Source organism: Mixophyes fleayi, chromosome 12, assembly GCF_038048845.1.
Source record: "Mixophyes fleayi isolate aMixFle1 chromosome 12, aMixFle1.hap1, whole genome shotgun sequence".
Classification (NCBI taxonomy): Eukaryota; Metazoa; Chordata; class Amphibia; order Anura; family Limnodynastidae; genus Mixophyes; species Mixophyes fleayi.
Window position 1 is genome coordinate 17,854,092 of NC_134413.1, and position 15,665 is coordinate 17,869,756.

General features: G+C 39.6%; 1 long non-coding RNA gene across 1 annotated transcript; it reads right to left on the reverse strand.

The window, feature by feature from the left end:
• Positions 1–5,691: 5,691 nt before the first annotated feature.
• Positions 5,692–13,415, reverse strand: LOC142108705 (uncharacterized). The gene is made up of 3 exons (XR_012680201.1): positions 13,368–13,415; positions 8,464–8,607; positions 5,692–6,563 (listed from the first exon to the last, which is right to left on the reverse strand). It is a non-coding gene; the product is annotated as an uncharacterized LOC142108705 (long non-coding RNA).
• Between the last annotated feature and the right edge of the window lie 2,250 nt (positions 13,416–15,665).

Genomic DNA, 15,665 nt, shown 5'->3' on the forward strand with positions numbered 1-15,665 from the left:
TTTATAAAAATCAGTATTATAACCAATCACAAGCGATTAATGTCTACAAAAAGCAATCAGCCTTATTGCTGAAAAAATGTAGGTATTTTATATTTCTTAAATAGCAAAAGAAAAAGAGACTTGGCAGCATTATGTATGAATGGGATGGCAATTACCCGGGGAATTGCCCAGATTGATTTCTCAATGAAGGGATGTGCTTAGTGTTGCCATTTAATCTCGTGTTATGGGCTATATCATGAGACATCCAGAGATGCCTTCCGAATACTTTATTGCAAGTAAAATAATGTGCAGGCATTCTTTGATCTTTTCCCGCATAACTCGAAATAGTCTCCTTTCTTCTTTCTATTCATTTGACTCCACAGGTTAATAACAAATATTTATTACTCCAGGGAAATCTCTGTAACTATGTAAATATTTCTACAGCCAGATATCACATTAGATTACAGACGTTTTTAATTTACATTTTTTTTTCTTACTTTTCACCGAGCAATATATGGAAAAGACAGATTATTTTTATATTTATAAACATCATCCAAAAAAAATATAAATTCATAATACCAGGACATAACTATTCAATGTAAATGTTAGATCGGTAGAAAGGTGCCAAATGACTATTATTTCATACCTAATACATTAGATGTTAATAATAAAATAAAAACTCTCGTTTTAAATATTGGATACAGTCATGTAACCAATGACAAAAATCTAATGTGAATTTTTTTGCATTATTTTTATATTTTATTGTTTTGAAAGCTGTATGAAATAAATGCTACAATACTACTTTAATGCACATTTAAGGTCTTATGTGGAGATAGAGGCGTGGGCACTAAAACATACACAGAATATAAGTGCGGTGGAAAAAGTCTATTTACAATTCTAGCATATGCACCAGGAGTCATTAAGGAGAGCAAAGTAAAAAATGGAGTAACTTTGCACCATGGGCAAAACCATGTTGCATTGGAGGGGGGGGGGTAAATTTAAAATGTGATGGTGGATTTATAGTTGGGGTAGGACATGTCCTAGATCAACTTTAAATTTCAGTGTAAAAATAAAGCTACCAAGTATTTGTGTGCTACATGAAAAAGCAGCAAATGTTTAACTTATTTGCAAAATGCTAAACTAATTTGCACCCCTTGCATTGTAACGTGGCTTGTCCAGGATCAAATTTACTCCTCTTTTTTTGCCTTGCTCTCCTTAATGACTCAGGCCACCTGTGTACATCAGGAGTAACTCACTCCCCATGATCATACTTTGCGACTTTTCAAAATTCTCCTCCGTGAGGAGAGGTCATGTGACAGGGGGTAGGAGGGGGTGTGGTGAACGCTAGTGCGTCACCGTAGCCCCACCCCCTGCTGGATTGTGTACAGACTGTGGCTTGATGGTGTGAAATTTGCATTACTCTACTTGTACACAGTATAATACAGGACTGAAGAGAGAATAGTGACTGGGCAGTGTTAGTAATAAATATGAAAGTTACATTTATCATGTTAAGCACAGACACAGATACAAAATAAAAGTACAAATTAAATACAAACATCTGTTGTATTTCCTCCTAATGGGAATCTTCTCCCGGCCACCGTCCAATTGGAAATATAAATGATGTAATGCGAATAGGCTTCAGCTATCAGTGGGAGGGGTCAAGACGCAATCAGCCAATCAGAAGTGGAATGCTAATGATGATGATCATCGGTGCGTTTTGCACCAGCATCTGGAAGAGCCACAGTTCCTGACAGGCGCCCGTGTGTCTGTGTCCAGGTTTACCACAGTCGCATTAACCAGAACACACCCTTAGGAGGGGTAAGCATGTGATTCGACTGAATCTGCATACGGACATACGTGTGCGTATTTATCATGTAGATGCGCAGTAAGGTGTATCTAACAGTACATGAGGCGCTTAGTGCAGCTATGTGTCTGCCAAGTGCACTTCAAGGTGATCTTACACTGCACAGTCCGTGGAGACAGCACCGTGTGGATTGACGGATGCTCTGAAGACCATACAGAGCGGTCACATCAAGGTCTAGATAATAACACCCTCTTCATTTATTAAACATTTACATTTAAATGTATCATGAGAATGAGAGAGCGGCACAACTGTCATTATCACATCTGTCACTTTGTGTGCGTGATGCTTATCTCACATTGGTTGGCCTAGAACTGCGCTATCCTGCGGGCACTAATAATAGACCATAACACACTTGGGAGAAATGGGAGTGGCTGTTAATTTTATTCTTTTAAAAAACATTTTTTATAATGGGAATGATCCTCTCCCACTGACGTTTCTCTGCATCTCCATGACTGAATGAGTCCCAGCTCCAGCTAGTGCACTGATTGCGCTTCTGACTACCGTCTACCAGGGACCCGAGACTCTGGAAGATGTGGAACATGGTGGAAGATGGGCACAGGATTGTATAATGAGGGGGTAAAGTTTGGTACATCGAGGTCAGGGCCTGATTAAAGCTTCAGGCCACCCAAGGCTAATACGCCAGGCTAATGCGCAGTTGGTAAAAACACACCCTCCACAAACACCAACACCACCAATGTTTATGTTCCTGTGTTTTTGAAACCCTCCTCTATCTGGCTTTTTAAAAGGGTCACTGACTTTTGTCATTCATTCCGTTTTCATTAAAATCAGAACTGTATAGCAGAACAAAGGAATTAATGAGTGCATCACGTCATGCGCCTGCCCAAGGATGACTCTTTGTCTTCAGCCTTTACCATGGGAATGCAACAAGATTAAAATCTTATTGCATTACCCTTTCATGTTTTCTTTTTATTTTGGAGAACAACTATTATCTCATATTTTAAAATAAATTTCCATTTAGACCTCTCACTGTCACAGTTTTGCACCCCCAAAAATGTTGTGCTCCCCCCAAAAGTCTTGCATCCTAAGCAGCAGCCTAGTTAGCCTACTGGACAATCAGGCCCTGCTGGAGGTGATGCAGGCTGGTATTATGATGGGTCCTTAGGTAGTAATTATAAGGGGTGTTTGCTGAATGAATGATGGGATGCAGATTGGTGTAACGAGGGAGTACAGACCGGTTTAATGAGAACGGTTTAAAATTACGGTACACTAAAGAAACAGGATGAGGGCTTATAATTTGTATTGTATAACTAAAAATCAACATCTATAAGTACTGAAAAAGTTACAATCAAGATAAAAACCTGCTTATAGCTAAACCGAGTATCCAGCAGACTAAGCTGGTTCTACTTAGTAAACCTCCTCTAGCGTTCTTTAAATCTATCTGATTCTACTTAGTAAACCTCCTCTAGCATTCTCTAAATCTATCTTATCCCTCTCTACAAATCTCTCTTACATATACGGTGTGAATACAAATATTTCACAGTAGCTTGGCTAACAGCCCTCACTGCTTTAGGAATTGAATGCCTGGTGGATAGATGGATGGATGTCTCTTGTCCAAATATTTACTTAGGCCCAAATTAATCCTGTGTCTGGAGTCCCTTCCTTGCACTAACATCTGGCCCGTCTCTCTTTAATATGTATAAGATGAACCGTTGTAAGACATTTGGGCCAAAGAAAATGCCTTCTACCAATGTAAAACCCTAGGAGGAGAGACCGTTGCGTATATTGTATTGTTACTTATTGAGGCGGAACGCTCGCAGTTGTCAGTTGGCAATGATATATTTTCTTCAAGCCTGCATATCATTTTCCATTGGGGCTGTGTTTTAAAGCTTTTAGCAAACGCTGCATAATTATTTTATTATCATTTCTATATGATAATCTTCCTTAGTGAAACATGGAGTATACTTACTATATATTTCAATTTCATTGTTAATAAAATAACAATTATAGCCAAACCCACTTTACGCTTTGAGAAAGAATACTTTGGCTCATTAGATAAGATAAAGCTATGTGTTGCCCAGACTGGCAGGATGACAAATATTAGCATATCCTATCTCCGGGAAATTGAGGGAATCAATATCGTTTTTGCTTATTACCAGTTGGGGGCAGGGGCGGGCTGGGCCGCTCAGTCTGACCCCTGTTCGGGCTGGTCTCCCCCCCAAAGATGCACATTTTCCTTAATATTACCTGCAACCGCATCACAAAACACGTGATGCATCACGTGTCATGTGATGCGGCCGCCTGTGTGCCCCCCCGGGCTGCATTTTGCCAGCCCGCGCCTGGTTGTGGGTGAAGGAATTTTGGCACTTAATGAAAGCTGACCAAATCCTTCCCTCCCCATACACACATAGGGCATGATTCATTAAGGAAAGTTAAGCAAAAGTAAGCAACGCAAAACCATGTTGCATTGGAGGGGGAGGTACATCATACTTGCCAACTCTCCCGGATTGTCCGGGAGACTCCCGCATTTTGCGAGAGTCTCCCGGACGAGTGTGGCAATCTCCCTGATAGGAAGTGGGAAAAATTCAGTTTAAACGCCGCGATTCACCCAGAATCGCGGCGTTTAGCCCCGCCCCCGCTGTAAAATGACGCGATTTGCTTCATTCCGTCACGGGGGCGGGGCCAAAATGACGCGATTTCGCCGCCCCGCCCCCTGCACGCCCACGTTCCAGCCGGCATCTCCCGGAAAAAGAAAAAGAAATGTTGGCAAGTATGAGGTACATATAAAATGTGATGGCAGATTTATATTTGGGGTAGGCCATGTCCTAGATCAGTGATGGGCAAACTAAGACCCACGGGCCAGAACTGACCCACTTAGAGGTTATATCCGGCCCGCCAATATTTTAAAAAATTTCATTCAAATATGCATAAAATTATTAGGGCCGACCCTGTGTGTCAGAACCTTCATTTTTATGCCTTCCCAGCTATTTCCTCCATTACACTTCATCCTCCTTCCTAAAAGGACACTTCGTATGTCAATCACTCAAACACCTGCCCGCCCCCTAATGGCTGAAAGTCATGTGAGAAGAGATGGGCTGGGCCATATACTAAGGCGGATTTCGATTGGCTGCTGTGTTGTCAGTTAGTGGCTCACCAGAAAGACGGATCTGCAACAAGCTGCTGAAATAAGTGCTGTGTCTGTACGATCGCTGCACTTATAGAGGTAACACTGCTATATAACACCCTCCCGTCCCAGTCAAAAAAATTGTATTGTATTTTCCGATATTTGAGTTTTTTAATAAATTATATTGGCCCGCCTAAAAATTTTCTTTTTTATTTGGCCCGCTCCTGAAAAAGTTTGCCCATCACTGTCCTAGATCATCTTTAAATTTCAGTGTACATATAAGCTATCAAGTATTTGTGTGCTACATGAACAAACAGACAGTATTTTCCTTATGTGCAAAATAATAAACTAATTTGCACCCTTTGCATTGTAACATGGTTTTGTCCAGAAAACTTGAGTATGAAAACGTACTCAATTTTTTGCTTAACTTTCCTTAACGAATCAGGCCCATAGTTACTATTCCCACTATTACCCTTCCCACAATAGATTTTTTCTTGCTAAAAACTTTTTTTTTAAAAAGGTAGCCCCTAAAATGTTTTTGTTTATAGTAGTTCCCTCTAATGTATGCAAATGTATTCGAAGAACCCTGTAATCTGATTAAAATAATACCAAGCCCCTCCATATGCTTTTAGATGTTTTAAAAACATCACACATCATCGTCATCATCAACATTTATTTATATAGTGCCAGCAAATTCCATAGCGCTTTACAGTTGGGAACTAACACGGTAATAAAACAATACCCGGTAATACAGACAGACGTATGCTACTTTTGCGTACATTTTATTACTGATAAATTTAATGTTTTCACTTATATTTACCAGACTGAGGTATTGAGAATCTAGGGTTTAAGCTATTGACAACTTATTTTACACCATTAAGGAAGTTCTGCAGAAATGGATTTCCCATTAGTGAAGTGAGAAATCCATTTAAGTAGTACTTTGATGAAAATTTTTATAATATTCCATAATTACATTGAAAATACTTTTGACAATTCTTAAATAGGCGCCGTAAGTTAAGTAGTCTTAGGTGCAGTAAACGGCAAACACAATAATAAGCAAAGACTTTTTTCCGTCTCTTCACAAATTACCCCCCAGCTGTGTACTGTTGCGTTGAACTTCGAAGACACTTCTGAAAACGAACAAAGGTAGTTTTTTCCATTTTTTAGTCTAAATTCCAGACTCCAGACAATAGAGTAAGACGCATGGGACCATTCAAGTTCATATCCTTCATTATCTTTCAACTGACACATACATATTTCACTGATCATTTAGTGAGTGTCGGTTAATCTGCCAACAAGTGGGACCACTAACAGGGGCTGTCCGCACACGCATGCAGACCCGCAACGAATAGATAATAAACAATGCCTTGATATAATAAAGTATATGTAAGGAAAACGTTGATTTTTATATCATATCTTTTCCTTTGATGTTACGGACAAATTTACTTTACATGAACTGTTTACATAATGATTTGGTTGGCGTAGAGTTGGCCGGCTCCAGTTCCCTTTGTGACTGAAGCCGCTGGGAAAATAAACAGTGTTTGATTGGGGGACGTGTCGCTGATGCCTCTATCATCCAGTTGACTCGAAGGTTATTGGGTTAATGGTTAAAGTGGGACATGTTTGGGTAACACCTCCCTGCAAAACAAAGCAAGGTATTGATATTCAGAGGGAATTGTGCCAGATGTTTATCCCTGATCATTTAGTTTAGTTTATCTGCGGGGATTTGAAAAACTTTTATTATATATACATATATGTTATATTTATATTTTATCGGTGAATATTTGAGTTTTGAAGATTGTACTGGTCATTTATGCTTGTATTTAATTCTATAGTGTATGAATATGTTATAAATCACTTTCCATTTTCATCTCTATTGACTGTACTCTGTACTGACATACCAGGGTATAACCATGGTAACCTCATGAAGTACTATAAAGTCACATTAACATTTATAGTACACACACACACACACAACATACAAATGGTGTAAATAATTAAACTGCTCTGAAATACAGGTTCCTATTTTCCTATTTCCAGATGTGCATGATAACAGGAACAGACAAGAACTGAGAGATGCTGCAAGAAGAATTGAAGCAGAATCCCCTTAATGGAAATGACTAGGGCTTGTCACGTGACTTGTATGCCCGGCGGTCTATTCCACCTAACGGGGAAAGCAGCTTGGAAAGCTGTAAAACTAGGAATAATCTGTTTTGATAAACAAAACATGCTTGGTGCCCATTGGGGGTAGATTCATCAAACCTTCTAACAAAGAAAAATGGAGTTGCCCATAGCAACCAATCAGAATCTAGCTATCATTTACTAGACTGTACTAGATAACTGATAGCTAGAATCTGATTGGTTGCTATGAGCAACACTTTCACCTTTCCAGGTTTGATAAATCTACCTCTGAGGGTCATTTGCCAACGTAAAAAAGCAAATCCCTGTATCTGTTCTTTGTAGCTTGCATGTGTCACTCTTCCTATTGCTGTGCTTGTAGAGCTTGAGCCTATAACTAAAAGTTCTCCACAGATAGTAATGTACAACAGGGGACCATCAGAACAAAAGCATGAGACTTACTTAATAAATTGGTGCAATATGGACAAATGCGATATAACCAGACACGAATGCAAGTCATGAGGTTGTCTAGTGAGATGATTCACAATTTGGAGTCAGCAAGTTAGCTTGGTTGTTGGTGCATCATTGCACACATCTTTTATTAATTGTTTAAACATAAAAAACGAATTTAAACAGACATTTGAAGGATATAAAACATACTTGCCTACTTTTCTCCACGGAGAGATCCTGGAAAGAAGGTGAAATGCAGAGTGGGAGGTAGGTGGGGTCCGCCAATGTTGTCATTTTGATCCGTCACTGTGACAAAACAATAAAACCGCATAATTTTGTCACGGTTGCGTACAGGTCCAAAATGACACAATTTGGGGTGGATATGAATCATCGCGGCACCCACCCGCAGGATGAGGGAGACTTAGCTGCTCTCCATGGAGTCTGGGAGACCTACACGGAATGCAAGAGACTCCCGGACAGTCTGAGAGAATGGACAAGTATGGTATAAATTATTGTTTTAATATGCATTTATTCTATAACCTATTAAATTAGCTATGGACAGGATATTTTAAAGACAATTTCAGTCATAAACTACGTCTGCACAATTCTATAACTCATTTTAGCATGCCTTTTGTAAAACTGATTTGGCGCCTGCAAAACACTGTTATGTGTAGAAATTTGAAACCACTTGTCGTGTCGTGATAACACAGTTAGAACGAGGTGGGCACAACGCGGCGATGTGAATTGTGTTATAAAACTGGGATCCACCCACCACTTCAGGGAGATTGCCAGACTCTCAGGAGTTCCAGAGATCACCCACTATATTGGGAGTCTCTCGAAAATTTCAGGAGAGTCAGCAAGTATCCTCTAAGCATGTAATAAATATTAAAAAAGCATTAATTATATTAAACATTGAACCACTGCAGAAAGTAACCCCTGTTAAAGTACAATAAAGATAAAGTAATCTCACCACCGCCACTTCCTACGGCTTGAACCGTGGAGACTTTCCATGTCAGCAACCCATAGTGATCTGTTGACGGGGTCAGTAGGCTGGGGGCCGAATTTCCTCAATGATACCAGAGAGGTAGAGAACTATTTTTATGCAAAACATGTGCTGGAAAAAAAAAAACCCCTACCCTCTGATTACATGAGAAAGGAAATAGTTTCTGTCTATGATAATTAAGAGGAGAGCACAAGAACAAAATAAAACATGCAGTAAAAAGGTATTGTTTAATGACTAATAAAATGCAATTGTTAAAAAATAAATAAACAAAATAAACTAAATTGGCAACATAAAGGCCTCATCTGTCAGTTGCCCGAGTGCCAAATGACAGCCTCCATGTTTAGTTAAACAAATTGGACAGCTCATATGGAGGTTGGCCAAACAGCTCCAACAAATGGTCATCTGTTCCAGATAACCTCAAAATTACACAACTGATTTTTTTTTTGGGGTCAATTATGTCCATGTGGATTGTCATGGAGCACTACATGTGACCATATTGGGCCAATTAGCCATTGACAGCAATGATATTGCTGTGTGTGTGTGTGTGTGTGTGTGTGTGTGTGTGTGTGTGTGTGTGTGTGTGTGTGTGTGTGTGGCCAGCATGACTCAACTTGTATAGAAATTCTCAACTTCTTGGATGTAGACAGTTCCTAAAGCTGCTTTGTCTAGATGCCCTTTTTGTACTTTGCGTAACCATCCCAATCCCGGGTCTGTCTCTCAGGCTCTTTAGGACTTCTCCTCTAGATTCTAAGCTCTCACAAGCTTCGGTATTTGTTAATATGTTTACTTGTGTACTTATGTTTTGTATGACAACTATCTGCCAATATGGAATTTATGGCGCCTTATAAATAAACGACGATGACGATAAATCAATTTATACGTATGCTCCAAACCTGTAGTAGGAGGTTACATGGTAGCACTAGGGAAATGTAAAAGTTACAGCCAGACCTAAAGGTGGAGGTTCCTTCCCTGGAGCTCATTTCAATTTTAATTGGCAGACTACCAAACAGTTTAGTTCATAGTTTTAAGGCAGAATTTTATCTATCCATCTATCTATCTATCTATCTATCTATCTATCTATCTATCTATCTATCTATCTATCTATCTATCTATCTATCTATCTACCTATCTATCTATCATATATATATATATATATATATATATCTATATATATATATATAGATATAGATATATATATATAAAAACCATTGGTCTGTTTGTTTATCTGTTCGGTTTTGCATTTGGACACCTCTGGATGAACTCAATGCTAGGTGGTCCAGTTAGATCCTGGCCAGGCTCAGGGGAGTAGGGGCCCGGTCAAACCTCCCGTTGGTGTACGTTGAGCAGAACTTTGACCCGGGGAGCCTGTTCTGGCCCTTCCATTTGATGAATATGGATGACATTTAATATAAAAACAAAGACAACACTGTGAAGCCACCTGATGGGTGTGTCGGAAGAGTTGCTAATTATTTTTAAAGGTTCACAGTTACATCCAACTCATTGATAACTTAGTAACTTGAATCCTGGGTAAGGCTGGGTACTTCAGCCGTACTTATATATTAGAATAGTAGCATCTGAGTAGGACTTAGGACCTGCCGACAGAGTAGTGACACCTTGTTCAATACTCCCGGCACCATGCAAACAGTGGTTGGTCGGCTGGATCTTTGTAATAACACGGTTTCCAAGGGAGGATGGGCCAGTTTCCTCTATTCAGGAATGTAAGAGATTTGTATTGAAAGTCCACCATCGACAGACATCTGTCTAAATAAGATTCAAACATCTTCAGAGAAGTATAAATCCAATGGCACAAGAATAGACATCTCTGTCATATACTGAAGGTATAGCCCTTTATACTTGCACAATCCAGAATCTCATTGTCATATCCTGAAGGTATAGCCCTTTATACTGGCACAATCCAGAATCTCATTGTTTCCCTTTGCATTTTTGTTCTAATTATTTTGAGATAATTAATTTAATAGCAAATATAGAGTTCTACAACATATATTCCTTCTACGGTGTCAAAGGTCCCACGTTTTACAGAGAGGTATTTGCACACCCCAACGGCAACAGTTTCAGGCTTCCAGAAAGAATCATTGGTGCTTATCAAACCTTATAACAAGGATTAATGGAGCTGTTGCTCATATTGGACCTTAGTCATCTAGAACCGTAAGTCCTGTTGCGTGACATTGCTCTGCGCAGGCTCAGACACAGATCTTATGCCAGTGAACGCATGCACATGTAATTCAAGTTTGAACGCAAATGACACTTCCGACTGCCTACAATTTGAAGGACGGAATGGGGGCAGGGAAGGGGCTTATGCACGTAGGCAATGTACAGTAAGGGGTTTTTAGCCGTATCACTTGCTCCAGCTGCAGGGCAGGTGTAAGTGCTGATTGATAGTGATGACAGGCGTGTATGCACACCAGGACTTGTGTTTGCAAGTAAGAGCAGCTGTAAAAATGCATTGTATGTACAGTAGGCATTAATTATTTTTTATTTATTTTTTTTAATGTATTTTTATTCATTATTATTGTATTAACAGGTGTTAATTTATTTAATAAATATTTTTTTCTATGTGTCTACATACGTCAAGTAATATTCAGCCAGAGTGCACTTATACCCGTATTCAAATGAAACTTTTCTTGAGATCTGCTTGTACTTGAATACGGGCATACATACGTACAATTTCTGTCCGATTTTTTATAAACGCAAATTGCGCATCACTTTGCATTCCATGATGAATCATACCCATTATCATTATGTTTTTTATTTATACAGTGCCACCAATTACGCAGTGCTGTACAGATAATATTTATCATTCACATCAGATATTTTTGGAGTGTGCGGAAACCCATGCAAACACAAGGAGAACATACAAACTCAGAACAGATAAGGCCTGCGATCAAACTAATGTCCCCAGTGCTGTGAGACAGGAGTGCTAACCACTGTGGCACTGAGCTGCCCATACTAACCAATCAGATACTATCATTTTCTGATCAGAATCTGATTGGTTGCTATGGGCCACACCTCCAATTCTCCTTTTCAGAAGCTTTAATAAATCTGCCCCCTAGCCTTTTATGCAAACATATGATTTACAAATCCAGTCAATTGTTTATTTTCAGGCGCTATAAAGCTCATTCAATCCAATATGATGTATTGGGCAAATTGGTCAATAATGTAATCGATTTTGGATAATCCTTTGTAATCCAAAAGGACTGGATTGATACTGATTGAAGTTTATGTATTGTGCAATTAAAATGCACGGAATCTTCCACTATTCTATATTTGCTCATGTACATTTTAAAAACTGCTGTGTGTGACTCAATCACATTTTTTTTTTACTTATGATTTACTTAAAATGATGAGATTAAAATGTTTGTGTCTCCATTATCTTTTGATAGGGAAATTCAGTCATTAATTCAGAAGCAAGCTACATTAACGCTTGTATGACCATCATCATCATTTATCTGATTCCGCAGTGTTGTACAGAGAACTCATTTATATCAGTCCCTGCCCCATTGGAGCGTACAGTCTAAATTCCCTAACATACACACAGAGACTAGGGTCAATTTTGATAGCAGTCAATTAACTTACTAGTATGTTTTTGGAGTGTGGGAGGAAACCGGAGCACCAGGAGGAAACCCACGCAAACACGGGGAGAAGATACAAACTCCACACAGATAAGGCCATGGTCGGGAATTGAACTCATGACCCCAGTGCTGTGAGGCAGAAGTGCTAACCATTTAGCCACCGTGCTGCCCAACATTACATTAACGCTTATATGACCAGCTGGAGTTCTTTAGAACTAGGTCCCTCATCAGTCCCAGGGGTATATTTACTAAGCTGCGGGTTTGAAAAAGTGGAGATGTTGCCTATAGCAACCAATCAGATTCTAGTTTTCATTTATTTAGTACATTCTACAAAATGACAGCTAGAATCTGATTGGTTGCTATAGGCAACACCTCCACTTTTTCAAACCCGCAGTTTAGTAAATATACCCCCCAGAGTGGTCCTGGATGAGGTCCCAGAGAGTCCTGGTGAGATGCAGCCCACGGTGGGCTTGTAGCCATCTGCTGAGTGTGCCCAGTAAGACTAACTTTAGATTGTTCGCTCCTTTGAGCAGGGCTCTCCTACCTCCTGTTTCCATCACTTTTAACTGCGCTCTCCAGCTACTCAGCTCACCTCCTCTCAGTCCCTCTGCCCTCTGTCTCCTCTCACTTCTCTCCGCTCCCCTCAGTGGCTCTTAACCTGTCATCCGTGCCCACCCTCTTGCGCCATAGTTACCTGCCTGTACTCACTTTTCCCCTCCCTCCCTCTCTTTCATGCTGTGCCTGAGCCCCCAGAGTTATAGTGCTTACTGTTACTTGTACTGTGCTGTTTCACCTTGTACTGTGCCATTGTTTGTCCTTGTACGGCGCTACGGATACTTTGTGGCGCCCTATAAATAAAAATTAATAATAATAATAATAACTAGGTTTAAGGGAGTCAGACCAAAAGCCGGCACAGCTAACTCCAGTTACACAGACTGACTGAGAAGGAAATGGACGTTTGCTGGAGCAGCTTCTGGATTGACAGTCACAAGGTGTAAGGTAGTGCCCAACCAGGGGCTTATGTGAGTTCTTTTATTATTTGAATGCTCTTTGCTATAATTTGCTGCAAACATTTAAAGTTTTAGAGAGTATCTAATACATCATCAAATAGGATTAGCCACTCTCTAATTTATTAATGTCTTAAGAGATTGGCACAAAAATATCTTATAGCTTACTGTCTTATAGTAAAATATATAAAAATATATAGTAAAAATATCTTATAGCTTACTGTCTTATAGTAAAATATATAAAAATATATAGTAAAAATATCTTATAGCTTACTGTCTCCAGGCCACCAGGTCCAATGAAAGTAAAGGAGGTGGGCAGATTCCACCAATCAGAGTGGAGGGGTGGGGAAATGCTAAATCACCCCCTCCTAAGAAGTCTAGGTCCGCCCCTCTGCCCCTCTTGCACTTATCAATGCTTGCAAACAGCCTTGTAGCAAAAACTTCCCTAATTCACATTTTAGTTAAGCAACACAAGCTCCTCTCCTCTTTATCTTTATTACTACTAAATATTTGCTTACTGGCAGCAAATAAAATAATTTGAAAAGTTTTAAATTTAATGGTATCTTTGTCAATCATGGGACTTTTTGGTTTATGCATCTCCAATTGTGAGTGCATACAGAAAATGAGCTGGATCGTCTGAGAGCTGTACAGCTAGCACCGTTTGGCAAACATATCTATAAATTGTCCGTTGGCTGGAAATATATTTTGACTTGTAACGTGTAGTGATCGGCAATCAATATCATTTTGAATTGACAGTGTTTGCTGGCAGCGTATTATTTATAATAACACACACGGGCTCATAAATCCCGCAGTACTTGAGCTGCGAGTGAAAACATTCACCTTCACTGTCACCGTTCCTTTGTGTTTCATGTTTAGATTTAAAATCAACAGTGTATTATACAGCATTGGACTTGGTGAATTATATGACAGATGTTACATTACATTAAACGCTATTGAATGGAACTGATATATAGTGAAATCTCTCCAATGATTAAAAATACCAGGGAAATAGTCATGTTCACAGAATCGGGGCGTTAAGTCAGTTCACACGCCCTTGGTTGGCGTTAGGTGCTTGTAAGGCAAATTGCATCAATCACACTCCTTTATGTAAGCTAGGAATATGAACGCAAACAATCATTAATTATCCGGGCAGGATTTACTTTGCTGGAGCCTATAGGCACATAACCTGTGACCTCTTAAACCCCACCCTATCACCCAGTTACACCTTTAACATAGAAGTTTCCATAGTTTTGTAAAGTTCCAACTCTCTCAGTTAAATCATGTTCCCTGGTGTTTACCCCTGTACGATTAATCTAACCTGTCTGCAGTTATATCCGCATAAACTGAATTTTCTCTCAAACCCTCAGTTTATTTTACTTTGCTGATGAAAACACGGTTGTACTGGGGGAAAAAAAATACATCTTTCATTCTCTGTCCCCTCGAGGTAAAAAAAAAAAATACAGTGCGAGTACTAAATCCCAGACTGTTAGTTATGTATGAATGATCCTCTTTTGTGCTGTACAATGATTTTCCTACTTGGCTTTGGGACGGAACATGAGAAAACTTTTGTGAGATGGAATATAAAAAGAAAGATGGCAAAAATCTGTTTAAAAAATAACGAGTATGGAAAGTTTCATGTGGTCTCCACAGTCCAAAATGTGTTCTGTGGAGGGAATGAGAAGAAGGCCCTGTCCCATTGGAGTTTACAGTCTAAATTCTCTAACACACACACACACACACACACACACACACACACACACACACACACACACACAGATAGAGAGAGAGAGACTAGGGTAAATTTTTGATGGCAGCCAATTAACCTACTAGTATGTTTTTTTGGAGTGTGGGAGGAAACTGGAGCACCTGGAGGAAACCCACACAAACACGGGGAGAACATATAAACTCCTCACAGATAAGGGCATGATCGTGAATTGAACTCATGACCCCAGTGCTGTGAGGCAGAAGTGCTAACCACTTAGCCACCGTATGTTTTTCTTCTTCTGGCGACCTGGTGATACTGGTTGGTGTTTTTAGAAACTGGTGAATATGAATAACTTCTTAGCTCTTGCCTTCTAGAAGTAGTATTACTCACACAAAGAGGTGACCATGCCTTGGAAGAGAAGACTAATGTTGACTACAGAAACCCTCCTAGTATATCTCCAAGCCTCAACTTTGGCAATAATATTTGCTTAGCAGTGCCTTCTTATTAAAGTGATCCTCTACTTTTCCTGCTCTATTCCCCCCTCCTGTTTTTCTCTCTGCTCCGTCTTATTTTTTAACTGAGAGATTCTCTCTTTCTTGGAAGTAGTTTTGGTGAATTTCATTTGTGCCGTCATCACCGTTAAGTTGTTCTGAACACACGGACACATTTTTTCTCTGACAATTTGCCTTTTCCTGCCCTATGAATGACTGAAGACTTTAGGGCTGATGCAGAGGTAGGCGCAATTACGCCCCAAATCACTTGCACAATTTGCTTTCATTTTAAAAAGCTGCAATAGTGTTAGGCTGCCGGTCTCGTAATAAACTTACAGAACTAGCGGTAGAGGTCTTCGCTTGTAGCAGCCACCTT